This window comes from Tenrec ecaudatus, chromosome 11, assembly GCF_050624435.1.
Source record: "Tenrec ecaudatus isolate mTenEca1 chromosome 11, mTenEca1.hap1, whole genome shotgun sequence".
Taxonomy (NCBI): domain Eukaryota; kingdom Metazoa; phylum Chordata; class Mammalia; order Afrosoricida; family Tenrecidae; genus Tenrec; species Tenrec ecaudatus.
Window position 1 is genome coordinate 129217611 of NC_134540.1, and position 12366 is coordinate 129229976.

The 12366-nt window shown below is 41.4% G+C and overlaps 1 pseudogene; it reads left to right on the forward strand.

Moving 5' to 3' along the window:
• The first annotated feature begins 378 nt into the window (after positions 1-378).
• On the forward strand, positions 379-1938 carry LOC142461507 (elongation factor 1-alpha 1 pseudogene; annotated as a pseudogene).
• The last annotated feature ends 10428 nt before the right edge of the window (positions 1939-12366 follow it).

Here is a 12366-nt window from a genome sequence, read left to right on the forward strand (position 1 = left end):
CAGTCCTGACCGAAGTAAAATACCTCATGATTCTCACTATTCTTTCTTATTTTTCCACAGGTATTTAAAAAACTTTATTAAGAAGGCTTTGAAGTCTAAAGTAACACTCTTTATAGAATTTTCTTTCATCTTTTAAGTAGGCTCTGGAAATATATTATCAGTGATTTAGCAGTAAGATCAAAGATCCGTTAAATTATATAAAATAAAATATGTTTTATTTCTTAAGATTTATTCCATAAAGTACATATTTCCCTATAAATTCCCTACTTATACAAAAGAGGTAAAAAATAAAAACAAACACAAAATATAAAAACCCCAACAAAACTGTAACTGAGCATCTTTTTTAAAATTGTAAAAACCTGCTTTTTCGCAACGGTTTTGCCGCCAGAATATAGGTGTCGGTGAAAACCATCGCAAAAGCCTAAGCCAAAATGGGAAAGGAAAAGACCCATATCAACATCGTCGTCATTGGACACGTCGATTCTGGCAAGTCCACCACAACTGGTCACCTGATCTACAAATGTGGTGGGATCAACAAGAGAACCATCGAAAAATTCGAGAAGGAAGCTGCTGAGATGGGGAAGGGCTCCTTCAAGTATGCCTGGGTCTTGGATAAGCTGAAAGCCAAACGGGAACGTGGTATCACCATTGATATTTCCTTGTGGAAATTTGAGACCAGCAAGTACTATGTGACCATCATCGATGCCCCCGGACACAGAGACTTCATTAAAAACATGATTACAGGAACATCACAGGCTGACTGTGCTGTCCTCATCGTTGCTGCTGGTGTGGGTGAATTTGAAGCTGGTATCTCCAAGAATGGGCAGACCCGTGAGCATGCCCTTCTGGCTTACACCCTGGGTGTGAAACAGTTAATTGTTGGTGTTAACAAAATGGATTCCACGGAGTCACCCTACAGCCAGAAGAGATACGAGGAAATTGTTAAGGAAGTCAGCACCTACATTAAGAAAATTGGCTATAACCCTGACACAGTAGCATTTGTGCCAATTTCTGGTTGGAATGGTGACAACATGCTGGAACCAAGTGCTAATATGCCTTGGTTCAAGGGGTGGAAGGTTACCCGCAAGGATGGCAATGCCAGTGGGACCACGCTACTTGAAGCTCTGGATTGCATCCTGCCACCCACCCGCCCAACTGACAAGCCCCTGCGCCTGCCTCTCCAGGACGTCTACAAGATTGGTGGTATCGGGACTGTCCCTGTGGGCAGAGTGGAAACTGGGGTTCTGAAACCTGGAATGGTGGTCACCTTTGCTCCAGTCAATGTTACCACTGAAGTGAAGTCTGTTGAAATGCACCATGAAGCTTTGAGTGAAGCTCTGCCTGGGGACAATGTAGGCTTCAATGTCAAGAACGTCTCTGTCAAAGATGTTCGCCGTGGCAATGTGGCTGGTGACAGCAAAAATGACCCACCAATGGAAGCAGCTGGCTTCACTGCTCAGGTGATCATCCTGAACCATCCAGGCCAGATCAGTGCTGGATACGCACCTGTGCTGGATTGTCACACTGCACACATCACTTGCAAGTTTGCTGAGCTCAAAAAGAAGATCGATCGCCGTTCTGGCAAGAAGTTGGAAGATGGCCCCAAGTTCTTGAAGTCTGGTGATGCTGCCATTGTTGATATGGTGCCTGGCAAGCCCATGTGTGTGGAAAGCTTCTCTGACTAGCCTCCTCTGGGTCGTTTTGCTGTCGGAGACATGAGACAAACAGTTGCTGTGGGTGTCATCAAGGCAGTGGACCAAAAGGCTGCTGGAGCTGGCAAGGTCACCAAATCTGCCCAGAAGGCTCAGAAGGCTAAATGAATATTACCCATCACATCTGCCACTCCAGTCTTAATCAGGGGTGGAAGAACGGTCTCAGCACTGTTTGTCTCAATTGGCCATTTAAGTTTCATAGTAAAAGACTGGTTGATGATAACAATGCATCGTAAAACTTTCCGAAGGAAAAGAATGTTTGTGGAGCATTTGTTTCTTTTTTGTGTGGCAGTTTTAAGTTATTAGTTTTTAAAATCAGTACTTTTTAAAAGGAAAACAACTTGACCAAAAATTTGTCACAGGATTTTGAGACCCATTAAAACAAAGTTTAATGAGAAAAAAAATTGTAAAAAACTAACAAGAGAAACCAATGTTGTGTGTGTTTGTTAATATTAAAAAAAAGTGAAAAATCTCTGGATGGGGCACTCCTACCCCTTGACTTTACATATGTCACCGTCATCAGTCTGTGGGGCTTGAATACATTGGATATAAATTTACCGCTACAATGGCATCAGAGGTGTGTGGTATAGCATGAGTGCATTCTACTTATGGTAAACACTCCAAAAAAATAAAGAGTAGCAGATGGTCATAATGCAGCTCATCATAACTATAATACAGCACAACATAGGATTGTGTTTTCTGGGTCTTTGAACTGATATGAGCCAATTGAGTTGTGGGCTGATGAACTGAATGTGAAATTGACCTGGTTTTTAAAAGCTTGAATGATGTGGAAGGCAAAATGGAATGGGGAAAAGTATGGTTTAAATCCTTGGAATAGTGATTTGGGAACCTTTCAGGAACCTGTTTCATGACGCCAATTTACTTCCAACACTGTGGATAGTGACACACATTCAATGAAGCAAGTGCTTGGCTGCCAACTTTGAGCCGGCTCTATTATTGCCTAATCAGCCTATCCAGACTTTCCTTGCAAACTGGCATTATTTTTTTAGCTAAATAAGATTCTAATGGCTTATTTTTTCAATTTCCATAAACCACGTTATTTAATAACAATTTTTTTCATCTCCACAAATGAAAAGGTGGTTATAAAGTATAAACACCAGGGTTATTGGGTAAAAGGGATTGCAGGAAACAGGGTACTGGGAAATTCAGAAGCCTAGGGATGTGGGTGGAAACACTGATTGAGGCACACTAAGATACCCCTTGAGGTGGAATAGCCCTCATGCAGACCTACCATGTGTGATATCTAGGCAGTAAGCCCTCCTACTCAGTCACAATCACCAACTCCTCAGAACCGTTTTGGAGTCAGGGGAGACTGCATATAAAGTCCTCAGAAAGGATTAGTGTCCAAGCTGGAGTATGAAGGCATCAATATATTAAAGATACTTGCTTCTGTTTGCATCACTTTTATCCCTATCATTCTTCTCATGCAGCCAAAACTCAGTCCCAGGCCGATGGCATCTACAGGAACCAGACTGTTCTGTCTGACTTCTACGTTAGGACACATAGACCATCTGAATAAACCCTTTGTTTCTGTGTCCCTCTCCTTCCCATAGACAAAACTGCAGTCAGCACAAGACCTTAAACCTGCACACTAAGAGTTTGTCAAAAGTCTATTAATAGCAGTCAATACCCTGTAAACCTAGCCTGCAGAAGAGAAGACACAGAATCAAAAGCTACAACTGAAAAAAAAAAAAAAAGATCCAGGAGGATCTCATTCAGACAACCGATTCCAATGAAAACACTTGAGCTTATCACAGTGTAAAATTACTTTTACTTCCGTATTATCATAATTCAAACAGTTTCACATATCTCACCTCCAACTGTAACTCCAGCAGATTCAAGTATATTAAGGAAGAGGCAATTATTCTGGTGTTTCCCCTGCACGGATTAATGTAGCCTCAATCAGTTTTACTAATCTCAGCTCATGCCTCAGATTTTCAAGTACTTGAATGTGAAGCAAATCATAAAATGCCACATTTCAAAGACTGCCTTCTGTGTTGCCTCGCCCAGATTTACGTTTCTCATTTCTAGAGTGCCTTAACATGTTTTTTTTTTTTTTTTGGGTGGGCTGTCAAAGAGCATTATCATTTCCCATCATCAGTTGTTTATGGGAAAATTTACATCCTGCAGGTTCCCGTGTACAATAATTACATTAAACAATGGAGCTTTTTGTACCTTCCTGTTTCTCACAACAGGTTATGCTCACTGATATTGTTAGCTTATGATGCCAAATATCCAAGATGCACAGGTGGTGTTCATTGAAGGGCAGAATGATTCATGCATTGGTCACTTTAGCTTTGCAAGTTCTCGAGCATCATGATTATGAAATTCAGTAAAGTGAGATGATGCCTTATCCAGTTAAATGCTACTGCTTCCAAGGCTCACGTAAAACCAGACATATCTGTGCTGAAGCAACATTATCTACGTGAAACAGCTTTGGGTGCTTCAGTGCTATATGCAGATGCCCACGAAATAAGAGACTATTTTGCTTTCTCTGACTTGGCTTTTACTAGCAGTCAGGCTCATTACATCTCTTTTGTAGATGTTTGAAGACTTTTAAGGATTCTGGGGGCCCTATGGGATAATGGTGGGCTTATGAGATTAGAAAGATCTTGTAGGGAAGTTTTCTTGATGTGCATTTAATATTTAATTACAATTCTCTTTTATACACGTGTGTCTGTGGTTTTCAACATCTAAAGTGCACAGATTAACACATCCCATAGCAGAGTGAACCTCCCTTCCGTCATGTGTATAGGTATTTCTACTTCCTTTGGGCAGCTGGACAGTAATTTATCTTGGGAACGTCTGTTAAACCAGGACAATGGTGCTTCCCCAGCTTTCTGTGATGAGGGGCCAGGCCACTGGTTACCTTTATAAAAGTGTCCTGACACTTCCTAGTGATGGATGTTTCTGGGATCATAGAGGCTTACTCTTCCTTGGTTGCTCTTGTTGGTAGGTCCTATGAAGTTGGTCTGCTTCAAAGCAACCCCAATGTTCAGGACAAGGGAAGGCTTGCCAGTCCTGGGCCACCTTCATATCTTTCTGATGTTTGATCCCATCGTTGCAGCCCCCGTGGCCATGCATCCTGCAAACGGCCCGGCTCTTTGTCACTCCCCTCCCTTTAATCTGACCAGAAGGATTCGCCATCTGGCCCTCTCTCTGACAAGGTTCTGCCTTGGTTTAATAGTCCTCCACTACCTGACAGTGTATCCATGATTAGTATAAGGTTTCAGTGGTGTATTTCTTCATCCTCAGTGTGTCCTTAGTCTAGACACCCTGTTTCGTGCTTTGCTCTTTTCATGACGTTGCTGGCATTGGAAATACCAGTTCCTGGACTCAGGCCTTCCTTTCTGTACCTAGCTACAAATGGACAGATAATAAACAGGTCACAGTTTATCACCATCCCATATACCACCCTTGGGGCAGCATTGGGTTAGATAATAAATCACGAATTGTCCTGCACAAGGTGATGGAGCACTCGCGTCTGAGTGGTTACAAACACCAGCCGGTCCAGGCACACATAAGATGCTTTAAATTCCAGTAAAGAGTTAACAACTTCAGAAATCCAGATGGGCAGTTCTTTCCACCTGCAGCCACCATCACTGCATGTGTTTCCTAAGATGCAGGAGGACATTGTGTACTGGGGTGGGACATATGGGCTAATGTGGGACTTGTAAACTTGGGCTGCCCTGGTTTGAGATTTTCTCTCCATGTGCATTTTCCCTTTATATAAAACTCTCTTTTATACATTTCTCTTTCTGTGGATTTATTTCTCTAATGTACTCAGACTAACACAACTAATATAAGAAAAGGCAGGACACAAGTAAGCACCCGTTTCCGTTTGGGAAAGACACTAATCAGTGAAAAGCTATTTTCCTCCATGCCATCTCTGGGTGACACAAACATTTAGGTGCTCAATTCCTAATTAAAACGATCATAAGAGCCCATATCGTGGTACCTCAGAAGAGAGAACTGGTGATCTACTTTTGAACCCTCACACAGCCTTGCAGCCCCTATCTCACACGGTTCAGTTTGGCTTTGCACGCCTGTTAGTTCCATGACTTGGAATCTACCCCACAGTAACTGTTTGGATGAAAGGTACTCAGTCTTGAGTTATGACCGGTCCCATCCTGACGATTCTGTCATGAGGCAGTCCTGACCGAAGTCAAATACCTCATGGTTCTAGCTTTTCTTTCTTATTTTTTTACACATGTAGTTAAAAGGCTTTATTAGGAAGGCTTTGAACTCAAAAGTAACACTCTTTATAGAATTTTCTTTCATCCTTTCAGTTGGCTTTGTAAATATATAATCAGTGATTCAGCTGTAAGATCAAAGATCCGCTAATTTATTTAAAATAAAATATATTTTGGTTCTTAAAATTTATTCCATAAAGTACATATATCCCTATAAATTCCCTTCTTGTACAAAAGAGGTAAAAATAAAAACAAAAAAAACACAAAATATAAAAACCCCAACAAAACAGAAACAGAACATTTTTTTTAATTGTAAAAAACTAACAAGAGAAAACAATGTTGTGTGTGTGTGTTAATGTTAAAAAAAGTGAAAAATCTCTGAATGGGTGACTCGAACCCCCTAGCATTACATATCTCACCGTCATCAGTCTGTGGGGCTTGAATACATTGGATATACACTTACAGCTACAATGGCATCAGAGGTGTGTGGTATAGCATGAGTGCATGTTACTTATGGTGACCTTTCTAAAAAAAGAAAGAGAAGCAGAGGGTCATAATTCAGCTCATCATAACTATAATACAGCACAACTCAGAGATTGTGTTTTCTGGGTCTTTGTACTGATATGAGCCAATTGAGTTGTGGGCTGATGAACTGAATGTGAATTTGACCTGTTTTTTAAAAGCTTGAATGATCTCGAAGGCTAAATGGAATGGGGAAAAGTATGGTTTCAATCCTTGGAATAGTGATTTGGGGATCTTTCAGGAATCTGTTTCATGATGCCAATTTACTTCCAACACTGTGGATAGTGACACACATTCAATGAAGCAAGTGCTTGGTTGCCAACTTTGATCCGGCCCTATTATTGCCTACTCTGCCTATCCAGACATATCCTTGCAAACTGGCATTATTTTTTTTTAGCAAAATAGGTTTCTAATCGCTTATTTTTTCAATTCCCATAAAACAAATTATTTAATAACAATTTTTTTTGATCTCCACAAATGAAAAGGTGGTTATAAAATTTAAACACCAGGGTTATTGTGTAAAAGGGACTGCAGGACACAAGGTACTAGGAACTTCAGAAGCCTAGGGATTTGGGTGGAAACACTGATTGTAGCACACTAATACACCCCTTGAGGTGGAATAGCCCTCATGCAGACCTACCATGTGTGATATCTAGGCAGTGAGGCCTCCTACTCAGTCACAATTCCCGAATCCTCAGAACTGTTTTGGAGTCAGGGGAGACTGCATATAAAGCCCCCAGAAAGGATCAGTGTCCAGGCTGGAGTCTGAAGGCATCAAGATATTAAAGATACTTGCTTCGGCTTGCATCACTTTTATCCCTATCATTCTTCTCATGCAGCCAAAACTCAGTCCCAGGCCGATGGCAACTACAGGAACCAGACTGTTCTGTCTGACTTCTACGTTAGGACACATAGACCATCTGAATAAACCCTTTGATTCTGTGTCCCTCTCCTTCCCATAGACAAAACTGCAGCCAGCACCAGACCTTAAACCTGCAGACTAAGAGCTTTTCAAAAGTCTAGAAAGAGCAGGCTATACCCTGGAAACCTAGCCTGCAGAAGAGAAGACACAGAATCAAAAGCCACAACTGGAAAAAAAAGCTCCTGGTGGGTGTCATTTAGACAATCGATTCCAATGAAAACACTTTAGCTTCTCACAGTGTAAAATTGCTTTTACTTCCGTACTATTGTAATTTAAACAGTTTCCCGTATCTCAACTCCAAATGTAACTCCAGCAGATTCAAGTAAATTAAGAAAGAGGCAATTATTCTGGTGTTTCCCCTGCACCGATTAATGTAGCCTCAATCAGTTTTACTATTCTCAGCTCATGACTTAGATTTTCAAGTACTTGAATGTGAAGGAAATCATAAAATGCCACATTTCACAGACTGCCTTCTGTGTTGCCTCGCCCAGATTTACGTTTCTCATTTCTAGAGTGCCTCAACATGTGTTTTTTTTTTTTGGGGGGGGGGGGTCAAAGAGCATTATCATTGGCTGAAAACCTCCATGATAGGACCGATGAAAAAAAATGGGTGCATAAGCAAATGTGGCAAAGAAAGCTGATTGTTCCAGGCTATCAAAAGAGAGTGTCTGGGGTCTTAAAGGCTTGAAGATAAACAAGCGGTCATCTAGCTCAGAAGCAAAAAAGCCCACATGGAAGAAGCACACCAACCAGTGTGATCACGAGGTTCCAGAGGGACCAGGTATAAGGCATCATGCAAAAAAAAAAAAAAAAAGAATATGTGTGTGTGTATATATATATACCACATTGAATGAAGGGGTAAGTGCAGAGTGGAGACCCAAGGCCCAAGTGTCGGCCACTGGAGATCCCCTCATAGGGGGTTTAGGAGAGGAGATGGGTCAATCAGGGTGCAAGGTAGTACCGAAGAAGAGCACAGCTTTCCCCTAGATCCTAGATGCTTCCACCCCCAACTACCATGATCCGAATTCTACCTTGCAGGGCTGGATAGGGCAGAGGTTCTACAATGGTACATATAAGGGCTGGAGGCACAGGGAATCCACGGTGGATGATACCTTCAGGACCAAGGGTGCGAGAGGCGATGCTGTGAGAGTGTAGGGTGAGTGGGTTGGAAAGGGGGAACTGATTACAGGGATCCACATGTGACCTCCTTGGAAGAGGGACGGCAAAGAAGGTGGGGAAGGGAGTCTCCGGATAGAGCAAGATATGACCAAATAATTATATATAAATTACAAAGGGCTCATGAGGGAGGGGGGAGCATGGAGGGAGGGAAAAAAAAAGAGGACCTGATGCAAAGGGCTTAAGTGGAGAGCAAATGCTTTGAGAATGATTGGGACGGGGAATGTATGGATGTGCTTTATACAATTGATGTATGTATATGTATGGATTGTGATAAGAGTTGTATGAGTCCCTAATAAAATGTAAAAAAAGAAAGAAAGAAAAGAAAATGATTATGGCAAAGAATGTACAGATGTGCTTTATACAATTGATGTATGTATATGTATGGACTGTGATAAAAGTTGTATGAGCACCTAATAAAACGTTTAAAAAAAAGAGCATTATCATTTCCCATAATCAGTTGTATATGGGAAATTTTACATCCTGCAGGTTCCCGTATACAATAATTACATTAAACAATGGAGCTTTCTGTATCTTCCTGCTTTTCACAAAAAGTTATACTCACTGATATTTTTAGCTTATCATGCCAAATGTCCAAGATGCACAAGTGGTGTTAATTGAAGGCCGGAATGATTCATGCATTGGTCACTTTAGATTTGCAAGTTCTCGAGTATCTTGATTTAGAAATTCACTAAAGTGAGATGATGCCTTAGCCAGTTAAATGCTACTGCTTCCAAGCCTCACGTACACCCCGACATATCTGAGCAGAAGCCACATTATCTACATGAAACAGCTTTGGGTGTTCCACAGCTACATGCAGATGCCAACCAAATATGAGTTTATTTTGCTTTCTCTGACGTGGCTTTTACTAGCAGTCAGCCTCTTCAAACTCTTTTGTAGATGGTTGAAGACTGTGTGGAATTTGGGGGGCCTATGGGATAATGGTGGGCTTATGAGATTAAAAAGATCTTGTAGGGAAGTTTTCTTGATGTGCATTTAATATTTAATTACAACTCTCTTTTATACACGTGTGTGAGTGGATTTCAACATCTAAGGTGCACAGATTAACACATTCTCATAGCGGAGTGAACCTCCCTTCCGTCATGTCTATAGGTATTTCTCCTTCCTATAGGCAGCTGGACAGTAATTCATCTGGGGAACGTCTGGTAAACCAGGACAATGATGCTTTCCCAGCTTTCTGTGATGAAGGGCCAGGCCATTGGTTACCTTTATAAAAGTCTCCTGACACGTCCTAGTGATGTCAGTTACTGGCATCATAGAGGCTTCCTCTTCCTCCTTTGTTCCCGTTGGTAGTTGCAATCCAGTTATTCTGCTTCAAAGCAAACCCAATGTACAGGGCAAGGAAAGGCTTGCCAGTCCTGGGCCACCCTCATATTTTTCTGATGTTTGGACGCATCTTTGCAGCCCCCGTGGCCATGCATCCTGCAAAATGACTGGCTCTTTGTCACTTGCCCTCCACTTTAAATTGACCAGAGGGGTTCGCCATTTGGCTCTCTCTCTGACAAGGTTCTGCATTGGTTTACAAGCCTCTACTACATGAAAGTGTTTGCATGATTAGCATAAGGTTTTCAGTGGTGTATTTCGTCATCCTCAGTGTGTCCTTACTCTAGACACCCTGCTGCACGCTTTGCCCTTTACATGACATTGCTGGCATTGGAAATAGCAGTGACCTGCACTCTGACCTTCCTTTCTGTACCTAGCTACAAATGTACAGATTTTAAACAGGTCACAATTTATCACCGGCCCTTGTACCACCCTTGGATCAGCATAGTGGTAGATAATAAATCACGAGTAGTCCTGCACAAGGAGATGGAGCCCTCGTGTCTGAATGGTTACAAACTTCAGCCACTCCAGGCGCACAAAAGGCTATTTAAATTCCAATAAAGAGTTAACAACCTCAGAAACCAAGATGGACAGTATTTTCCACCTGCAGCCACCATGACTGCATGTATTAAGATGGAGGAGCACATTGTGGATTGTTCTGGGACATATGGGCTAATGTTAGACTTGTAGACTTGGGCTGCACTGGTTTGGGATTTTTTTCTCCATGTGGATTTACCCTTTATCTAAAGCTCTCTTTTACACATTTCAGTTTCTGTGGATTTATTTCTTTAATGTACTCAGAAGAACACAAATAAAATAAAGAAAAGGCAGGACACAAGTAAGCACCCGTTTCCGTTTGGGAAAGACACTAAACAGTGAAAAGCTATTTTCCTCCATGCCATCTCTGGGTGGCACAAACAGTTAAGTGCTCAATTCATAACATAAACGATCATCTGAACCCATATAGTGGTTTTGGGTGGATACACTGTTTGAGGCACACTAAGAACCCGCTTGAGGTGGAATAGCCCTCACGCAGACCTATGAAGTGTGATATCTAGGCAGTGAGCCCTCCTACTCAGTCACAATCACCAACTCCTCAGAACTGTTTTGGAGTCAGGGGAGACTGCATATAAAGTCCCCAGAAAGGATCAGAGTCCAGGCTGGAGTCTGCACGCATCAACATATTAAAGATACTTGCTTCTGTTTGCATCACTTTTATCCCTCTCATTTTTCTCATGCAGCCAAAACTCAGTCCCAGGCGGATGGCAACGACAGTAAACAGACTGTTCTGTCTGACTTCTACGTTAGGACACATACCATCTGAATAAACCCTTAGATTCTGTGACCCTCTCCTTCCCATAGACAAAACTGCAGCCAGCACCAGATCTTAAACCTGCTGATTTAGGGTTTGTCAAAAGTCTAGAAAGAGCAGTCAATACCCTGAAAACCTAGCCTGCAGAAGAGAAGACACAGAATCAAAACCTACAACAGAAAAAAAAAAAAAAAAAAACTCCAAGTGGGTGTCAGTCAGACAACCGATTCCAATGAAAACACTTGAGCTTCTCACAGTGTAAAATTGCTTTTACTTCCTACTCTTGTAATTCAAACAATTTCCCATATTTCACTTCCAAATGTAACTCCAACAGATTCAAGTATATTAAGGAAGAAGCATTTATTCTGCTGTTTCCCTTGAACCAATTATGGAGCTTCAAACAGTTTTACTATTCTCAGCTCATGCCTTAGATTTTCAAGTACTTGAATGTGAAGGAAATCATAAAATGTCGCATTAAACAGGCTGCCTTCTGAGTTGCCTCACCCAGATTTATGTTTTTCATTTCTAGAGTGCCTCAATATGGGTTTTTTTTGGGGGGGATCAAAGAGCATTATCATTTCCCATCATCAGTTGTTTATGAGAAATTTTACATCGTGCACGTTCCCGTATACAATAATTACATTAAATAATGGAGCTTTCTGTATCTTCCTGCTTTTCCCAACAGGTTATGCTCACTGATATTGTTAGCTTATCATGGCAAATGTCCAAGATGCACAGGTGGTGTTAATTGAAGGGCGGAATGATTCATGCATTGGTCACTTTAGCTTTCAAAGTTCTCGAGCATGTTGATTTTGAAATTCAGTATAGTGAGATGATGCCTTAGCCAGTTAAATGCTACTGCTTCCAAGCCTCACGTACACCTAGACATATCTGAGTAGAAGCCACATTATCTACGTGTAACAGCTTTGAGTGCTTCACAGCTCTATGCTGATGTCCACCAAATTTGAGATTATTGTGCTTACTCTGACTTGGCTTTTACTAACCGTCAACCTCATTCCATCTCTTTTGTAGTTGGTTGAAGACTCTGTGGATTCTGGGTGGCCTATGGGATAATGGTGGGCTTATGAGGTTAAAATGATCTTGTAGGGAAGTTTTCTTCATGTGTGTTTAATATTTAATTACAACTCTTTTATACACGTTTGT